Genomic DNA, 17,917 nt, shown 5'->3' with positions numbered 1-17,917 from the left:
AAGATCAGAAATGCCCAAAGAAGGCAAGTTACTTGCCCAAAGTCACAAAGCTTGTTATATGGTACCCAAGCAGGTATTAAAACCCACAGCTTATAATTCCCAATTCAGTGCATTACCTCTTATATGCTGTGCCACTGAGATTATTTTCATAACATTTTGCTGCAAATTAAAAACACATTTAATAGTATATTCAAATGGAAGCATCATAGCTTACCTTTACTGGCACAAAAATAAGTTTTGCAAAAATAAAGATTTCCAAAAGTGAAAGAAAACTACTATGTAAATGGTCTAATTGTTGCTCAGAATTCTAGGATATTTGTGTGGTTACTTTTTAACATCTGCAAAAGAATGTACAAAACTATAGCATTTGAAAAATAATTTATGTAAAAACAGATAATGAATCTATAATGAAACTGTTTTAGAATTAAGTAGTCCATTATTTATTAAGTATGGAATCATAACTATAGAAATATTCTATCTGGGCACTGTTCACATTATAGACTTTCTGAGTCTTTAAAGGTTAATAGTTAAAAATTCTTGGTCTAAGAATGACTTAATCTTCCTAATTATAAAAGCAAAAGGCAATTGTTTGAATCAAGTTTTTTTTTTAAGATCAATTGTAGCTATAATTTTCTGATGCTGACATTACTTATTTATTCATTCAGTTTATAAAAATGGTGCCCTCTAGGTGAAAGTATTCAATTTAAAACAGTCAATTAATATACATAGAAAGAGCAGCAGCAGTTAATAGCACATATTAAGTATTTTAAATTATCAGCTTTAAAGTGCCAGCCCGTCAGGGAAGGTCAAGTTAAAAGAATGTCTTGTACTATTGTGAACTGGGTCTCTGTCACATCAGGAAAGGGCAGGAATTCCAAGGACTATTAAATGATCCTATGACTTTGACAGAATTCATACTTCTGCTCTAAAGACCCATTGTGGGCTACACTCATTAATATATGAAACTAGTCTTTATAACCTCTCTGACATGAATGGCATGTATTTTTATTCATAGATGGAGGAACTATGCTGAAAAATATGTAATGTACCTAGGGATACTAAACAAATGAAGCTTTGGAGGTTTAAGCTTTGGTTTTAGGGAAGGCAATATAAACAATCCATTTGAGAAATCACTATAGAGGCACATTATTAGAAGTGTAGATATTCAAAAGAGTTAATTTTTGAAAATGTTTTAGCATTCAAATTTTAAATAAACATAGTACCCCTTTCTTGTTCAGTGTCCTTTTCAAGTAATTTAAACAAAATTTCACCCACTATAGATCTGATAAACCCCAGAATAGAGTCAAGCTAGAACCTGCCTGGAAATCAAAAGAACAGTCTGTTATTAGAACTCTAGCATGACCAGAACAAGGAATAAAACCTGTTGAAGAACTCCTGTTCCTGTGAAGTTTTCATCTCTAATCTTTAGGGAATAGAGGTTCAGCTATGGTCATGACGAGCTATTAAGATTTGTACCTGTCCCTCAAATTCTGTAATGTCTCCATGGTATATGTGCACTGCTTTGTCAAAGAAAAAGGGTTTCATGGTTCACAAAGAGGAGAAATAAATATTCCAATTTAACAAGCACCTGTACCCCATAGCCTGGCACTGTTATTGAAGCACCCTTGGTTAAGGAAAAGGCTTGAGGAAATGCATATCACTCCGGTGGCTGAAGCAGCTGGAATTAACTTTTAAAACAAGGATAGATGATTTGATCTGAATACTTTAAGAATTTCCTTAAGGTTTTGGTGAGTGCTATTGGAGCTTAGATAACAAAGTGTATATGAAAAAGGAAAAGAAAACTCCTTCTAATTAACCCCTACAGGTGTCTCTCATGGCAAAGCAATACAGCCCAAATGGGCATCAAGGGAAGAAATCACATTTATCTTTAAAACTCTCCAACATATATTGAGAGAGGGAGATAGGGAGAGATAGAATGGGGTAAATTATCTCGCATAAAAGTGGCAAGAAAAAGCAGTTCTGTAGGAAGGGAAGAGAAGTCAGGTGAGGGGGAATGAGTGAATCTTGCTCTCATCAGATTTGACCTGAGGAGGGAATACCATACATACTCAATTGGGTAGCTTACCCCACAGGAAAAAAGGAGGAAAGAGAAGATAAAAAGGGGGGATGATAGAAGGGAGGGAATATGGGGGTGGAGGTAATCAAAAACAAACACTTTTGAAAGGGGACAGGGTCAAGGGAGAAAATTGAGTAAAGAGGGATAGGTTAGGAAGGAGCAAAATATAGTGAGTCTTTCACCACATGAGTATTGTGGAAGGGTTATACATAATGTTACGCATGTGGCCTATGTTGAATTGCTTGACTTCTTAGGGAGGGTGGGTGGGAAGGGAAGAGGGTAGAGAATTTGGAACTCAAAGTTTTAAAAACAGATGTTCAAAAACAAAAAAAAAGTTTTTGGCATGCAACTAGAAAATAAGATACACAGGCAATGAGGCGTAGAAATTTATCTTGCCCTACAAGAAAGAAAGGGAAAAGGGGATGGGGGGGGAGTGGGGTGACAGAAGGGAGGGCTGATGGGGGAACAGGGCAACCAGAATATACACCATCTTGGAGTGGGGAGGAGGGTAGAAATGGGGAGAAAATTTGTAAATCAAACTCTTGTGAAAATCAATGCTGAAAACTAAATATATTAAAAAATAATAAAAAAATAAAAAAGCTCTCCAACATTACACTTACAGGGCTTTCCCCCATCACACCATAGAATTCATGAAACTTTATATGACAGTTAGATTTTAAGAGAGGACTTGGGAAATTGATCCACTGTATGAAACTATGATAGTTTAGATAGAAGCAATGCTCTAATAAAGACTATTTTGTGCTTCTTTCATACTATTCTAATTGTAGCATTTATATTATTTCTCCTGACATTTAAAAAGCAATCACCAGATTTAATAAATTTCAATTCCATGGCTTTCTGTTGCTGTATTTTTATATCATCAACTTTTCCCCCATTACCCCCTAGAACCATTCAACTAGCAGTCAATCAACTAGCATTTAAGTACCTGCTATGTGCCAGGCACTTTTCTCTAACCGTGCAGAGAGCCATTCCATATTTTATACATACATACATACACACACACATATGTATATACAAGTATATACATGTGTGTATACATAGAGGTATACATTTATAAGGAAGGTAGATTTTAGTTTGTAAGATGGATTTTTGTTATTCTTTCTTAGAGTTCAGTTTCCCAGGATCCATGGCCATAACAATCTCTATTTCCCAAGCTCATGTTTCAAAACATTTCCACCATGCTTGAGCAGCATTATATAATGATAAATAACATAAACATTTGTGCTTAAATTGTAAATATCCACTGTGACTGTTCAGTGAGATGCCCGGGCGAGGTGATGTAACTTGTGAGGCTTCTGCGGGCAATATGCCTTCTTTGTCTGATGCCCTATAAAGCAGGTAGGCACTGGTCAGTGAATGGGGAAACTTTAGGGTTGAATGCACAAGCTGGAATACTGTATGTGTCTTGATTGGTCCCCATCAAGGCTTGGGGGGAGTCTGTCTTTGCCTTAACTAGCTCCTATTGAGACTTGAGGGGATTTAGGGGAATGCACAAGTTGTGCCTGTCTTCATTGACCCCATCTAGACATAGGAGTAGCTGCCCCCCTTCTCACTGGGCCCTGCAAGAGGGGTGATTAGGGAATTCTGTAGGAGTTGGTGATCTCATTATCAGCAACCCTTGTGAGAAGACTAAACTAGAATAAAGTAAGATTATTAACCCCTCCAAAGCTGTCTTTCCTGTCTGACCAGATCGAGTCATCCTGTGCTAACAGCCCTCCTGTGTGCTAGTGTTATATATCTATATATCTATATCTATATATATATACATATATATGTATATATACATATATATATACACACAGGTATAAACACATGTATATATGCAGGTATATGCGTATACCTGTATATATACACGTGTGTGTGTGTATACAGGTATACATATATATTTTAAAGGCAAAAAAGAATGTGAAAGAAAATAGCAAACCTGATCAATACATTGATAAAGTCTGAAAATATGTACAATGTCTATCAATTGATTTTAAAATCTTGATTCTACATAAATATATTATGCTTTTACTTAATGCCTCTTGAAATGGTTCTTCTGTATTTGTATTAATAAGTTTCCTATTCAATAAAGTTCTACTATTTTACCATATGTTTTTTGTCAGGATACTGAATAGAGGCTCCTGAAGCAAGGCAGGGATTGTGGCTGAAATGACATAGTTGGCTCAATTTCCCTCTGTCTCTCTCCCTTGTTCCCTCTTTGGCATCTACAGTTTAAACCTGTGCATGTCCTGTCAGAGTAGTGACAGATGAAGGAAGGTAGTGCAGCCATCTCTCCTGTAAAGTATATGAAAACTATTCCGCTTGACACCTGATCTCTTGCTTTTAGTTCCCAGGAAAATGACTGTCCATCTATGTTCCGTTGGCTCTGTCCGTTTTAGGAGTTCTAAAGTACTCATCCAGATGGCACCAAATGTTTACACAGAAGCCAAGGGTCAAGTCAGTCATCTGCAGAAGTACCTTAGACTTGCTTACTAAACAGATATTTGAAATGCCAATTCTTGGAGGCCTAGATAAATCCTTCTCAAGTGAGAATTAGGCATGAGATGGAGCATAGCTTCCCCCCAGAGGAAATTACATTACACACTACAAGTCTAAACAGGCTTGTAAGGCAACCCTCAGCTGGTCATTCATAAAATAAGTGACTACCCTAACAGACCAATGCTTGAAAGCACAGAAGAGTTGCTAATTATTTAGATAGGTAAAACCTTGGCATGCTTGCTTTGTAAGCTACTTGAGGTCGAGTCTATAGGACCTTTCTATTGTTTCAGAAAATAACATCATCAAAAATAGACCAAGTGATTATTTAAGGACAAAACAACTAATTTATTGATTGTTAAACTTTTGAATAGCTCCTTATGGTGCTATGTAAATATTTTTGTAGACCTTTGCCTGGGCATCTGTGTCACAATGGATATTTGAGGGAAGTGTGGTGCTCCTTGTCATTTAGTCAGTCAACAAGCATTTTTAAAGTGCTTAATGTGGAATTTGAGTTCTCACCCAGAAGTCTAAGAGAACCTCTCAACTGAAGCATAGAAGATTAACATCAACTCCCACCATTTTCACCCTAACACCACTGAAAAACATGCTGGCCATTATATATTAGAAGAATGTTTTATTAAAGGAAAGTGAAACCATAGAACATTATATATTTACACAGCATTGTTGAATTTGGGAGTTGGAATGGATCCCAGTGCCCATCTAGTCAAGCCCGTACTCAAAAAAAAAAATCCCCACTATAACAAAATTGACAAGTGACCATTCCACTCATCAGTGCTTGAAGATGTCCAAGGAAGGGGAACCCACCATCTCTTGAGGCAGCCCATTCCACTACTGAACAACTCTGTTAGCAAGTCATAACAGACACCAAGACTAAACCTTTAATGGTTTCCAATCATCTATAGGATTAAACCCCAGATTCCTTAATCTGGCATTCAAGGACCTCTATGATCTGTATCCAATTTACCTCTCCAATTTTATCTCCTACTACTTCCCTTCCCATACCATATTATCCAGCCAATCAGACCCTTTACCATCCCTAGTGGTGTCAAATCCTATATTTTTCTGCTTCTATGACTTTGCCCATGATGTTTCCTATGCTTGGAATTGGCTTCCTTGCAAAGATTTCTTAATGAGTCTTTCCCAATGTGACTTATGAGTCCCAGCATGAAGGACTTTCTTATACTACGATTTCCAGGAAATTCCCAGCCCTGCTTCCACCAGATTCTGCTGTTCTCTGCAATGTCTTTAGCCAACCTTTCTAAACCATTTAGGGTACCTACAGTTCTCCTGGCATGCTAGTCAGAAAATATTTTCTTCTAGTTTGGCCAATGGTTGCACTCCTTTCCTGTAGAACTTTTATCTCTGGCAAACAAGTGCCAGACCAAGAATTTACCCCTATTAAGGCTTGTTCTATATGCCCACAGTTCACTGATTTTTGCATACATAGTGGCTTATCCTGGGAAAAGGTTTTAGTTTTTACAAAGTAACTCACTTTTCTCCACCTTGGGAAGTCTATCTTTAGATGTCTTCTAATATACCTGCCAGCTTGCCTCTGCCTTGCCATTGTCTCTATTTGTTTAGGATGGGCTGCTTTTTACTCTGTTTTCATTGTTCTTCCAAACTTACTTGAAAGAGTGTCAAGTGTTCTTCCCGCAAGGTACGTTAGATACCTTAGCTCTCTAGGGACTTCCAGGTCAACTTTGTTCATAAGATCATAAATTTATAGACATAAATTTAGAGACCATCAACTCCCTTATTTTATAGATGAGGAAAACAAAGCCCAAAGATGTGGATTGTCCAGCATCACACAAATAGTAATCATCAGAGTTGAGATTCAAACCTGGGTCCTCTGACTCCAAATCCAGTACCTTTTCGATTTCTTCCTAAGTGCCTTCCCATGAGGTAGTGGGGCATATTATACAAATTAAGCATGTGCATTAGCATGAACAAAACCAACAAGTTCACATAATCTAACAGTATTTTCATAACTAGCAAAATCTACTTGATAGATTTTTTAAAAAAAAATACTATTGATTTAATCAGAAATTCAGTCAAAATGCTTTGCTGGGCATAATGTTAAACAATAATCGTCCAAAGACCGGCTGAACTGCTGAATAATGCTTCTGGGCTGAGAATGGCATTTGTTGCATTTTCAAAGAGTATAAGCCACAGGCAGTTAGCATGCTTACTGGATAGAATGCTAGTACTGGAGTCAGGAAGACCTAAGTCCAAATCCTGCCTCAGACATTTGCTAGCTGTGTTTCCCTGGGCACAACATAACCTCTCTCAACTATAGTTCCCTCATCTATAAGATGGCAATAAAAATATCACCTACCTGACAGTGCTGTTGAGAGGATTAAATGAGATGATATATGTAAAGCATTCTGTAAATCGTAAAATGTTATATAAATGCTAGGTATTATTTTCCTACCAGGAATATATGCTTTTGTATATATAAGCCTATACATTTGCGTGTTTAACATACATATACAAGTACAGACTTCTAAAAGGCATAGTCATTTAAAAAATCAAATTTAATCTATTTGAGACTCTTTGTCTCTTTGACACATATTATTTACATGTCATTCTTGTCATTCACTTGAATTTGGATAACTTGTATTAGTTCATAAATGAATGAATTTATTTAATTCATTGCTAATGTTCTGAACCTCATGATCCATCTCACCCTTTGGAATTAACAGTATTAATCTATTAACTCTCATAATAGATGAGTAGAATGAATGCATTCTTTTCTTTAAAACAAATTGTACTTAATTGGGTACTTGCTTGTTGAGAAGGAAGGTCTGTATAAATAACTGATTGAGAAAAAGAGATGCAGTGATTGTATTTTTAGGCTATTTTTATCACCTCTGTACAGTAATACAGGAGAGCTGATGCTTAAGACCTCTAGGAAGATTTATGTTTCAGCCTCAGAGAAGATTTATGTTTTGGAAAAACCCACACTCTGCTCAATTGACATGGAAATGATTTATATATCTTTCGTTAGAAGAATGATGGAGAATAGCTCCCCCTGCCCTTCTATTGCTAGTTAGCTTTTAGTATGCTTCTATATGAAAGGAAATTAAAGCATTTTTTCCCAGGAGTCTAAATTTTGCAGTATTTTAGTCAGTAAAAGAAACCTTTTTTCTATTAAAAGCACAGTACATCTACCATTTGAAGCTTTTATGAAATAGCTGTTTTACTTTCTTATTGAAAAGATTGGCTCTTTGTTGAAAATAAATTAGAATATCTCTCAAGTGCCATTAGAAAAAATATGAAAATTGACAGGTCTTTACAAAAATGAGCTTTGTAGAGGAATATGTATTTGAATGCGTTAGTAAAAATTTGCATAAAGATGAGTTGAACTCCATTTCACTGTATTTTGAGTTAATTTTTTTAAACTTTAGGTCTATGACCTTATCATGATATTTTTAGAGTGGCACTCAGAAAAAAATAGTACTCAGGAAGGAATATGAAATGTGTATAATTAGCTTTTAAATAGAGAAACAAATCCTATAAAATATTTGAAATAGATTTCATTTTGCAAAGTAACAGGAAAACCCATAGTAAATTATTGACTCAGGGGAAGATGGGCATATAATGACAAATAACATGGAAATAACCAAATAGGGGTAGAATTTTTGTTCATGTGGATTCAGCTGAAGCCTTTAAAAATAATTGCTGAGAAATATTTGAAGAGTACACTTCTGTCCTTTAAGCTAGCAATTTATTAATTTGAAAAATGCAAGATAAAAGGAATTTTAAGTAACTAAGTACACATTACATTTATACGTAAAAGAAGCATTCATCCCTAATCCTTATAAAAAAAACCAACAGTAAACATTTTTAGGTTTAGAAGAGCACAGTGAAAATATCTAGTACAGAATAAAATTACAGAATTGGAACAGAATGGAAAAATAATATGGCGCCAGTCAATGCTAACCAGCAAGTGAATATATAGTCTGTTGCTGACAAATGATTATCTTTTCTTATATTGAATATAGTTAACTAAAGAGATTGTGCAACCTTATTAAGAAGCCCATTGTAGTATTTTGAACCAAACTTGTCATCATGATCTTTATGTTCAACTAAAATTTTCCCTACTTTAAGACTATTTCTTCTGACATGAATAACAACTTATCAGTATCCCCTCTGTGGAAATCCTTAATGTATTTTAAGGCAGTAATCAATTCCTTTTTAAAGAGAGCTTGATCTAGCAGAAAGAACACTGGACTAAAAGACCTTAGGCTTAGTCTCACCTTTGCTACTAATCAACAAGGCGACCTTAGGGATGTTACTAAAGCTGTCTGTTCCTTATCTTCTTCATTTGTAAAGTGGAAGGGTTTCACAAGGTCCTTTCTAAATATCAGATGCTTTGATTTCTCCTTCTTTTTGGCTAAACAATTCCAATTTCTTTAATCTTTATAGGATTTATCACTTTAATCACATTAGTTTCTCTTCTCTGGACCCATTCCAGATCTTCCACATTTTTTAAATGTGTGTTCACTATCCTTGGAAATGCTACTCTGACTAATGCAGAGCATAACTGATGTGTTATTCACCAGCATAACATACTCCTTTCATAGAATGCAGTATCATGTTGGCTTTTTTCCTAAAACTTCAATGCCTTGTATTCAGCTTTGAGTCAACTATTGCATCTAGGTCCTTTTCTTTTTTCATGTTTTTCCAGTCTTTTCTCTGTCCTTTATTTGCATTGATTTTTATCTGTAAATGTTTACCCTTATAACTATACCTCTTGAAACTTATCTGGTCTTGTGGGACCATTTTTCCAATAGCTTTGGATTTTAATTTGGAAGTAGCAACTCTTTGACTGAAGTCCAACTCTGATATCTTAGTCAAGACATTCCATGGGTCACTGGATCTTAGATCTGCAGCTGGAAGGCATCACAAGATGGTTACCCTTATACATGAAGGAATTTGTCTAAGGTTACATAAGTAGATTTTATCAGAGTCATGATTTGAACTCAGGTCCTCTGTCTTCAGAGCCAATGGTCTTATACTATACCATGGCTCAATTCACTGCTTTTATGAAGTGCTTGCTATGGACACATCATTGTATTGGGAATTAAAGGACAAAATCAAAATTGTACCTGCCCTCAAGGAGATTACATTCTGAAGGGCGGATACAATGTCTACACCTGTAGGTAAATACAAAGCAATTAGTATGGACATGACCCTCTCTTCTCAAAGCCTCTATAAATAAAACACAAATTCTGGCATGTTTTGCTAAGCTGGAAAGGCTTTGAATACACTCCTAGACACTAGCTGTGCTTGCTGCTCAAATACCAGACTAGCTAAGTGTGGAAATATTCTTTGGTAGAAGGTTAGTGACTATGTAATAAATTTTTCAGCTCATGACAAGTCAAGAAAGAATGAAAAATACAAAATATTTATTAGACATATGTAAGCATTTTCTTTTATCACAATGATGGTGATGGAGTAGTAGAAGGAAGAGCAGCTAGGTGGTAGAGTGAATAAACTGTGGGACTTAGAGACAGACTTAGCGACAGGAAAGCCTGAGTTCAAATCCTGTCTCAGATGCTTACCTTGTGTGATCCTGGGAAAGTCATTTAATCTCTATCTACCTCAGTTTCCTCATCTGTAAAATGGAGATAAGTACCTGCCACACATGGTTGTTGTATCAAGCTTTATCAACTTTAAAGTGCTATAAAATGCTATCTATAATGATGATGATTAGAATAAAATGACAAGAATTATACAGTTTTTAGATAATCCATAAAAATTGATTTTTATAAACAAAATAAATAAAAACTGAAATATGTGAGTATTTTGACATTGTCACAATAAATAAAACTGGAAGATTGAAACTAAATGGAAGGGCAGTTCATTGGTTCTTCTCAGCAAAGCAAATAAAGGAGTTGGCAGCATTGGTTTCATTGTGTGACCAAAATTAATAAGAAGCATCATTTCATAGAACACTTGGTCATTTTGCCTTTCGTTGCTCATGATCATCCTAAGCAAAGGGATCCCCATGAAGTTAATTATCATTTATCCACCTATATCAATTATCGAAGATGAAGAAGTAGAGAAACTGTAAGAACTTTCCAAGGTTCTCTAAAATATATCAACGTATATCTTGGTAGTTGACTATTTTGCTGCCAATATGGGCGTAGGAGACAATAACAAAAATTATGTTTGAAAATATGGTTTGGAGTCAAGGAATAAAGACACCTAACCCTTGCTGATGATTCAGAAGTCTTATGACTGTACATCATAAATATGTTCTTCAAGAAGATAGATTGAAAGTATGAGACGTAGTGAGCAGCAAAGATATACACAAAAAATTAAATTGATCATATTTCAACCAACAGGAAAAACCCAAACAACCTAATTTCTAATGTGTCATATGAGCTCTCTCTGTATAATCAGGCCATGAACTGCTCCGAGCAAGCATAAAAATTAACATCCAATTAGAAGAAAACATAAAGAAGATATTGTGACTAATAGAAGATTATCCAGCTCAGTTTATTTAAACGTTGGCTATTGACTCTGAAATGTGGAAAAGTAATGATATTGGTTCTCATTATTATCATTAACAGAGAAGTTTAACCAGTACAAAATAGTTCTAAAACAAGAGGACCCAAAGGGCCTATCTCAATCAGCTTGATTACCTGTCCAAATAAAGAGAAATGATGGCCAGGGGCAACTTCATTTTTAAGTACAAGTTCATTTACAAAGTGTTAAAGATCAATATGGTCATAATGACTAGCAACATTGCCTTATAAAATGGTGCAGGAGAAAACAATCTGCAGAAAATTTAACATGGAATTCAGTTAAGCAAGATTATCCCAAGAGTATTTATAGATGAAATTGGAAGGAGAATAACAAATGGGCACAAAATAGAATCAGTCTACCATCCCTTTTGCAGTAGCCTCTTCTCAGCATCATGCACAGTGCCACACTTGCATTCTAATATTTAAGGATTCAATGTGCTATAGGAGGAAGTAGAAATAGCAGTTGTGAACATGAAATTTGAGAAGTGCTAGATCAGAACAAGTACAAACAGAAGAAATCCTTGCTGGAGGTGCCACAGTATTTCGGATGCTGAAGGAATGATTTTCTTAGTATTTCAAAGAGAAAATTGCACTATTTCCATTCTAATCCATTCACTTGATTAAAAAAAAGAATGTGGGGTGCAGAAATACAGATTATATTATTCCCTCCTCCCACTCCCCCCCAAATGCCATAGAGGACAAATGAGCAACTACTGAAACATATATTTACCCTCCCATCTTTATAAAATCTTTGTAAAAATATTCTAAATATGTATCACTAGTGGTCACTACTGTCATCATGAAGTGTATTTTGCAGAGCACAAATTGAAAAGGGCTCCCCTAAAGGCAGATAGATGGCACAGTGGAAAGAGCACTGGCCCTCCAGTCAGGAAAATCCAAGTTCAAATCCAGTCCCAGGCACTTATCAACTGTGTGACTTTGGGTAAGTCATGTCACTTCTGTCTGCCTCAATATCAATTGTCAATGAGGATAAGAACAGCATCTACTTCCCAGGGATGTTGGGAAGATTAAATGAAAAAAATCTTTGTAAATTTTGAAAACCTTAAAGAGCTTATGATGGTTGTTGTTATAATCTATGGCAAGCTCCTCCAAATGTTCCTGTTTATAGATGATATGATACAAAGTGCATCAAGCCCCGTGTTATTATAGAACCTCTTCAATTAGATCAGCAATTGCTCAGTTCATCTTGTTTTAGCAATCCACATATGAAAACACAAGTGGATGAACAATGTATACTGCCCACATGATGAAATGAAGTTGAATGGAAAGCTCAGGGAACTAGTCCATTAGCGCACGTATCTTAAGTGGGTACTGCACGAGGGCAATAATTAGGATGTCAAAATGCTTAGGAGAGGGATTCCAGTACTAAAGGCAGATTTTTTTTTGTGAAAAATTTAAGGGGAATGGTCAAGAATAAAATGGTTTAATAAGTTGTGTGTGGATGAGTACATGGATGGGTTATCATCTCCATCTATGAAAGGAGCACCAATTGATGAATTCTGGATCCATTGAGCAATCATTATAATGAATCAGTGAATGACAAAAATGTTCATATCGTGGATTTAAAAAGAATCTCTTTAAGTCTTATGTTTTGTTATTAGAATTACATATGCACAGCAGCAACACTTTGGAGATTGTTGCTATGCCCAATTAATTGTAACAAGTAACAATATATAGGGGCAGCTAGGTGGCACAGTAAGTAGAGCACTGGCTCTGGAGTCAAGACCTGGATTCAAATCCAGCCTCGGACACTTGACACACTTACTAGCCGTGTGACCTTGGGCAAGTCACTTAACCCCAACTGCTTTGCCTTACCCCCTCCAAAAAAAAAATTTACAATATATGCAGAACAGTCCAGAGATGGGGAAAGAATGCTGGATTTTGAGGCAGAGAACCTAGGATTAAATCCAATCCCTGCTTCTTACTTGCATGGCTATGGGCAAGTCTTTTAACCTCAGCTTTCTCACCTGAAAAATGAGAGACTCAGATTAAATGTACTAGAAAGTCCTTTTTGACTCCAGATCTGTGGTCATATTTTGATGCTTTATACCATCTGTGGTCCACCACAACTAAATAGGTCATTTTGGTTTTCTGGATCTGAATTAATAGAGATATGAATTAGCCATAGATTAATCTACCTTGATCTTTAAGACTGCCAATTTGGTTGACTAATTGTCCTGCAATCTAGTCATACTGAAATCACTTTAGGGATTGTTGCATTGGTAGTTAAATGTATACCTGTTCACCTTCACCTGAGTGTATCCACACAGAGTTTTGAAAATGTCTGCCTCTGAAGAATTTTTTGCAGCCTATATTGGGGACATGTTTGTGGCCACTGAACTATGGCAAAGCCAATCCAATCATCGGGGCCGTTTTCATAATCAAAACGAATCATCACAACTGAATCAATCATACACTTACTTATTCACATCAATCATTAAGACAGATGACAGGAATGGATTGGACAGGCAGACCACAGTCTCCATATTTTTATCAGTGAAATTTAGAGATGAATAAAAACACACAGCCACCTCTCCCTGGTTAGGACTAAAATAAATCAGTCTGCCTAGAGTTCATAAAATGGGAAACTAAGGAAGTGAAATCACTTAATTGCAGTAACATAAGCCACTAAATGTCACTTGCTTTAGTGTTTTTCTTGCTTTTATTTAGAGACAGTTTTTATAGTACCTTTCATCCCAATGGACCAAGTTGCTTTTCACAAGATAATTATCCTTCTATGATCCAATATAAGGTAAATTACCATTACATGGGTTACATTTCACCCACTATGAAAGGAAAATGCCTCCAAAGAGTAGTTTAGCAAATAATTAGCAATCTACAGAATAAAAAGTAAGAATTTAATAAACTATCTAACATATGAGAAGACATTGTGGCATAGAAAATAGCCTGAAAGTCAGGAAGATCTGGGTTCTAATTCCTCCTTTACATATATTGTCTTCAAGACTGTTAGCAAGTCAATTAACCTTTTGGTGACCAAGACAATTCTCTAAAACTATAGCTTAAAAGCAGATGTTGATCTGCATAAACTATAGCTTAAAAGCAGATATTGATCAGCATTGGTAGATAAAGTTTCTCTGTAGGAGTTCCCAACACCAGTTTGGTCAAAAACAATTGTGTGTGTGTGTGTGTGTGTGTGTGTGTGTGTGTGTGTGTTCATTATATAGATCTCTATTTTTCAAAAAAGAATCTTGAGGTTGACAATTACAGAACAAGCATTTCTCTTCTCTTCTGTTCCCTGGACCATAGGATCATAATATACTATGTTATGGAAAAGTTTGATTTATTCCATAAATTAAAAATAAATTTAAAAAAAATTAGAGCTGGAATGAACCTTAGAGGCCACTGAGTTCAATACCTTCATTTCACAAATAAAGGAACTGAAGATCAAAAAGGTTAAGTGACTTGTTCCAAACCCCACAGATAGCAAGTTCCTGGGACAGGTTTTGAATTTAGGAATTATTAACTTTAAGTCCATTACCCTACCTCTTCCACCACTCTGGTAATGTTTATAACATTCTTATCCATACTAGCATATTTTGGGGAGCTAGATGCACAGCAGGTAGAGAGCCAAGGCCTATGGCCAGGGAGTATAGATTAAAATCCAGGATACCTTATTTAACTACCTTTTTTTGTTTTTTACTGTGGGCCAATCTTACTTCTCCAAACAACAATTTCCTCATGTAAAATCAGGGGAGTCGACTAGATGATCTCTAAAGTAAATTTATAGCTGGAAATCATGGGAGAGTTCATAGGTTCATAATATCATAGACCTGAAAGGGACCTCAGAGGCTATCTCCTCTAAACCTCTCATTTTGCAGATAAGTAAACTGAGGCTGGAGGGGGCTAAGTGATTTACTCAAGGCCACATAGGTAGTAAGGATTAGAGAAATAGTTTTAACCTATGGCCCAGTAGGTAGAGTGATGGCCCTAGAGTCACAAAGACTTGAGTTCACATATGGCCTCATATACTTACTAGCTGTGTGACCCTGGCCAAGTCATTTAACCTCTATTTGCCTTAATTCACTGGAGAAGGAAATGACAAGCCACTTCAGTATTTTTGCCAAGAAAACCCCATGGACCTTGTGGTCCATGGGGTCACGAAGAGTTGGGCATCACTGAACCAAAACAATAGCTATTACTCCAGAACCAGTGTTTTTCCCTTGTGCAATATTCTCTCTCCTGTACCATCATTGAACTCAGTATGGTCAAAGAAGATTACTGGATTTGTGGTCAGAGAACCCTGTGTTTGTGTGACCTTGAGAAAGTCACTTGTCATCTATGGTTCTCAGCATCTTCATCTGTAAAAGATAACTTCTAGAGGTCTTCTAAGGTCCTTTCCAGCGCTAATTCTACAATCTAAGGATTGAAGCAAGGATTGTGACAACCGTCTCTAATGACTGACCTTGATTTTCGATGTGTCTCTTTACTTAACATGTGCTGTCTGTACAAAAGTTATCTCCTTTTTTGGTTGTTGTTGTGACAGTTCATTTTACTGGCAGCTAAGTAGTAAAGCGGATTGTTCTCTGGGCATGGAGTCAGGAAGACCTGAGTTCAAATGCCACCTCAGACACTTACCGGCTGTGTAGCACTGGGCAAACCATTTAACCACTGTCTGATTCAGTTTCCTGAACTACAAAGCAGGGATAATAATAGCAACTACCTCCAAGGATTGTTGTAAAGATCAAATCAGATAATATTTGTAAAGCATTTAGCACAGTGCCTGGTATGTAGTGGGCTCTTAATAAATACTTGTAGCTTTCTCTCTTTCCTACTTGAAAATCATGTATTTAGTTAGGACTGAATGTTCTCATTTAATGCACAGGAGTGAGTTTCGGCTACACACAACTTGCTACATTAGTCTCCAGGGCTCTTGTGTTTAAATGGCTCAGGGCTCCATATAGACAAGTAAACTTCTCTTTTGTAATATCATTTACTTTACTCGAAACAAAGAATATGCCCTTACAGTGTTGTAAGAACTAATGCCAACCCTGCTGAATCTTAGATTTCAGAAGCTATGAGGCACATTGTAAAACCATGATCATAATGCTTAAAATACTTGCCAAACATTTTTGTTGGAAGTTTGTTTTAGGTATTACATGTGCCGTAACATTCCTGACAAGTGAGTATAAGTCATATCTCACAGGAAAAGTTCCTTTTTCCATTTCAGTTGATTGATAAGTTAAGAATATGCTTCTACTTCTTTTCTGAAGCCAAATGTGTTCAGGTGTAATTAATCGTCACTATTAACACTCCTAAACATCTGCCGTTATTTGTTAAACACTTCAAAACTCTGCTCTGTCCCAGTTAACTCACAGTAATGTTTCAGTCAAGTGTTTATATGTCCCTGTTCCATGCTGGGATTTACCTTTTCCTGAATAGTGCTTAGCTTTTCCTGAGAAAGATAGATGTATCCGGGTACATATCCTCTGAAATCTAAATAGGTTGAGCTAGCTTGGATCATTTGTTGCAGACCTCTAACATAATCAAATATATTATTTTCTCTTCCCTTGTACAAAACCGCAAGATTCTTATGAATTCTGTTTTCTGTCAACTTTTGCAATGTTTGTACATAGTAGATGCTTAATGTTTATTGAATCAATTATTAGAGAAGTTGACAAAATGTATAAGCAGTGTCCTTTATCAAATCATCATCAAATATTTAATGAATGCCTGTGAGTCATTTTTAGTGAATACTTTGAGCGATACAAAGATTGGTAAACTGAGTTCCTTTCCTCAAACTACTGGCCACCTGGTTAAGAATCAAGATTCTCATTATTATTATTAGTAGTAGTAATAGTAGCAGTAGTGGTGGTGGTGGTGGTGGTGGTGGTGGTGGTGGTGGTAGTAGTAGTAGTAGTATTGATAATTCATTCATATAGTACTTTAAGTATTTTTCTCTCAAAAACTCCATTATTTTGGCAATTCAGGCATTATCTCCCTTTCATGAGGAAACTGAGTCTTAGGGAAAGAAAGTGATTTTCCCAAGGTAATAGTTCTACTGGGCTTTGGAATGAGACTCCAACACAGAATCTCCTACCTCTAGATCTATGCCTCTTTTGATTACAAGAAAAAAATTACCTCTCAGAAACACATGAAAAACCAAGTAATAGTCAAACATAACAATCCAAGTCAGCAGAGGAAAAGGTGACAAAGCAATTGATGATCAGTTGCCGGGTGAATTCATTGATGATATTCTTTAGAACAAAGAGGAATGGCTTCATTCCAGTGAACTGAGAAAGCTTAGACTTTTCTAATTTGTACAATTCAAGCCTGAATTTTAAAATAAAATTTACTCTATATAGTCCAGGAAATTTCTCCACCTGCTGTCCTGATGCTGCTCTCCTATTTGCCCCTCCCATGCTCTTTGAGCTGAAAATGAAAGGGGAAGTACTATGACGAGACCCCTCTGACCTTTCCATGATATAAGACACTGAGTTGTTTACTGAGTTACACGAAAAGGGACTCCATTCCTTGAGTATTGGAGTACTTTGAATCAATACAAAGGTGCTCTTGATAAATAATGCAAAGGTGAGACAATTCCTGTCCTCAAGGAGCCGATAGTCTACTGGAGGATAGAACATGCTCACATTTAAGTAAATTGAGGATATGTACAAAATAAATACATAGCAATTGAGAACATTAATAACATGGGGAATCAGAAAAGGGTAAAGGACTTAGGAATTTGAACTGAGTGAGTGATTCCAAGGGGCAAATAACTAAGAAATAAGACAAAGAA

The 17,917-nt window shown here is 36.2% G+C and overlaps 1 protein-coding gene across 1 annotated transcript in view; it reads left to right on the top strand.

Annotated features, from left to right (window-relative positions):
- COL19A1 (collagen type XIX alpha 1 chain) overlaps window positions 1-17,917 on the top strand; it is a 398,183-nt gene that overhangs the window by 149,375 nt on the left and 230,891 nt on the right. The gene's annotated exons all lie outside the window — the stretch shown is intronic.

This window comes from Trichosurus vulpecula, chromosome 7 (assembly GCF_011100635.1).
Source record: "Trichosurus vulpecula isolate mTriVul1 chromosome 7, mTriVul1.pri, whole genome shotgun sequence".
NCBI lineage: Eukaryota > Metazoa > Chordata > Mammalia > Diprotodontia > Phalangeridae > Trichosurus > Trichosurus vulpecula.
This window is presented reverse-complemented; position numbering and strand designations above follow the sequence as displayed.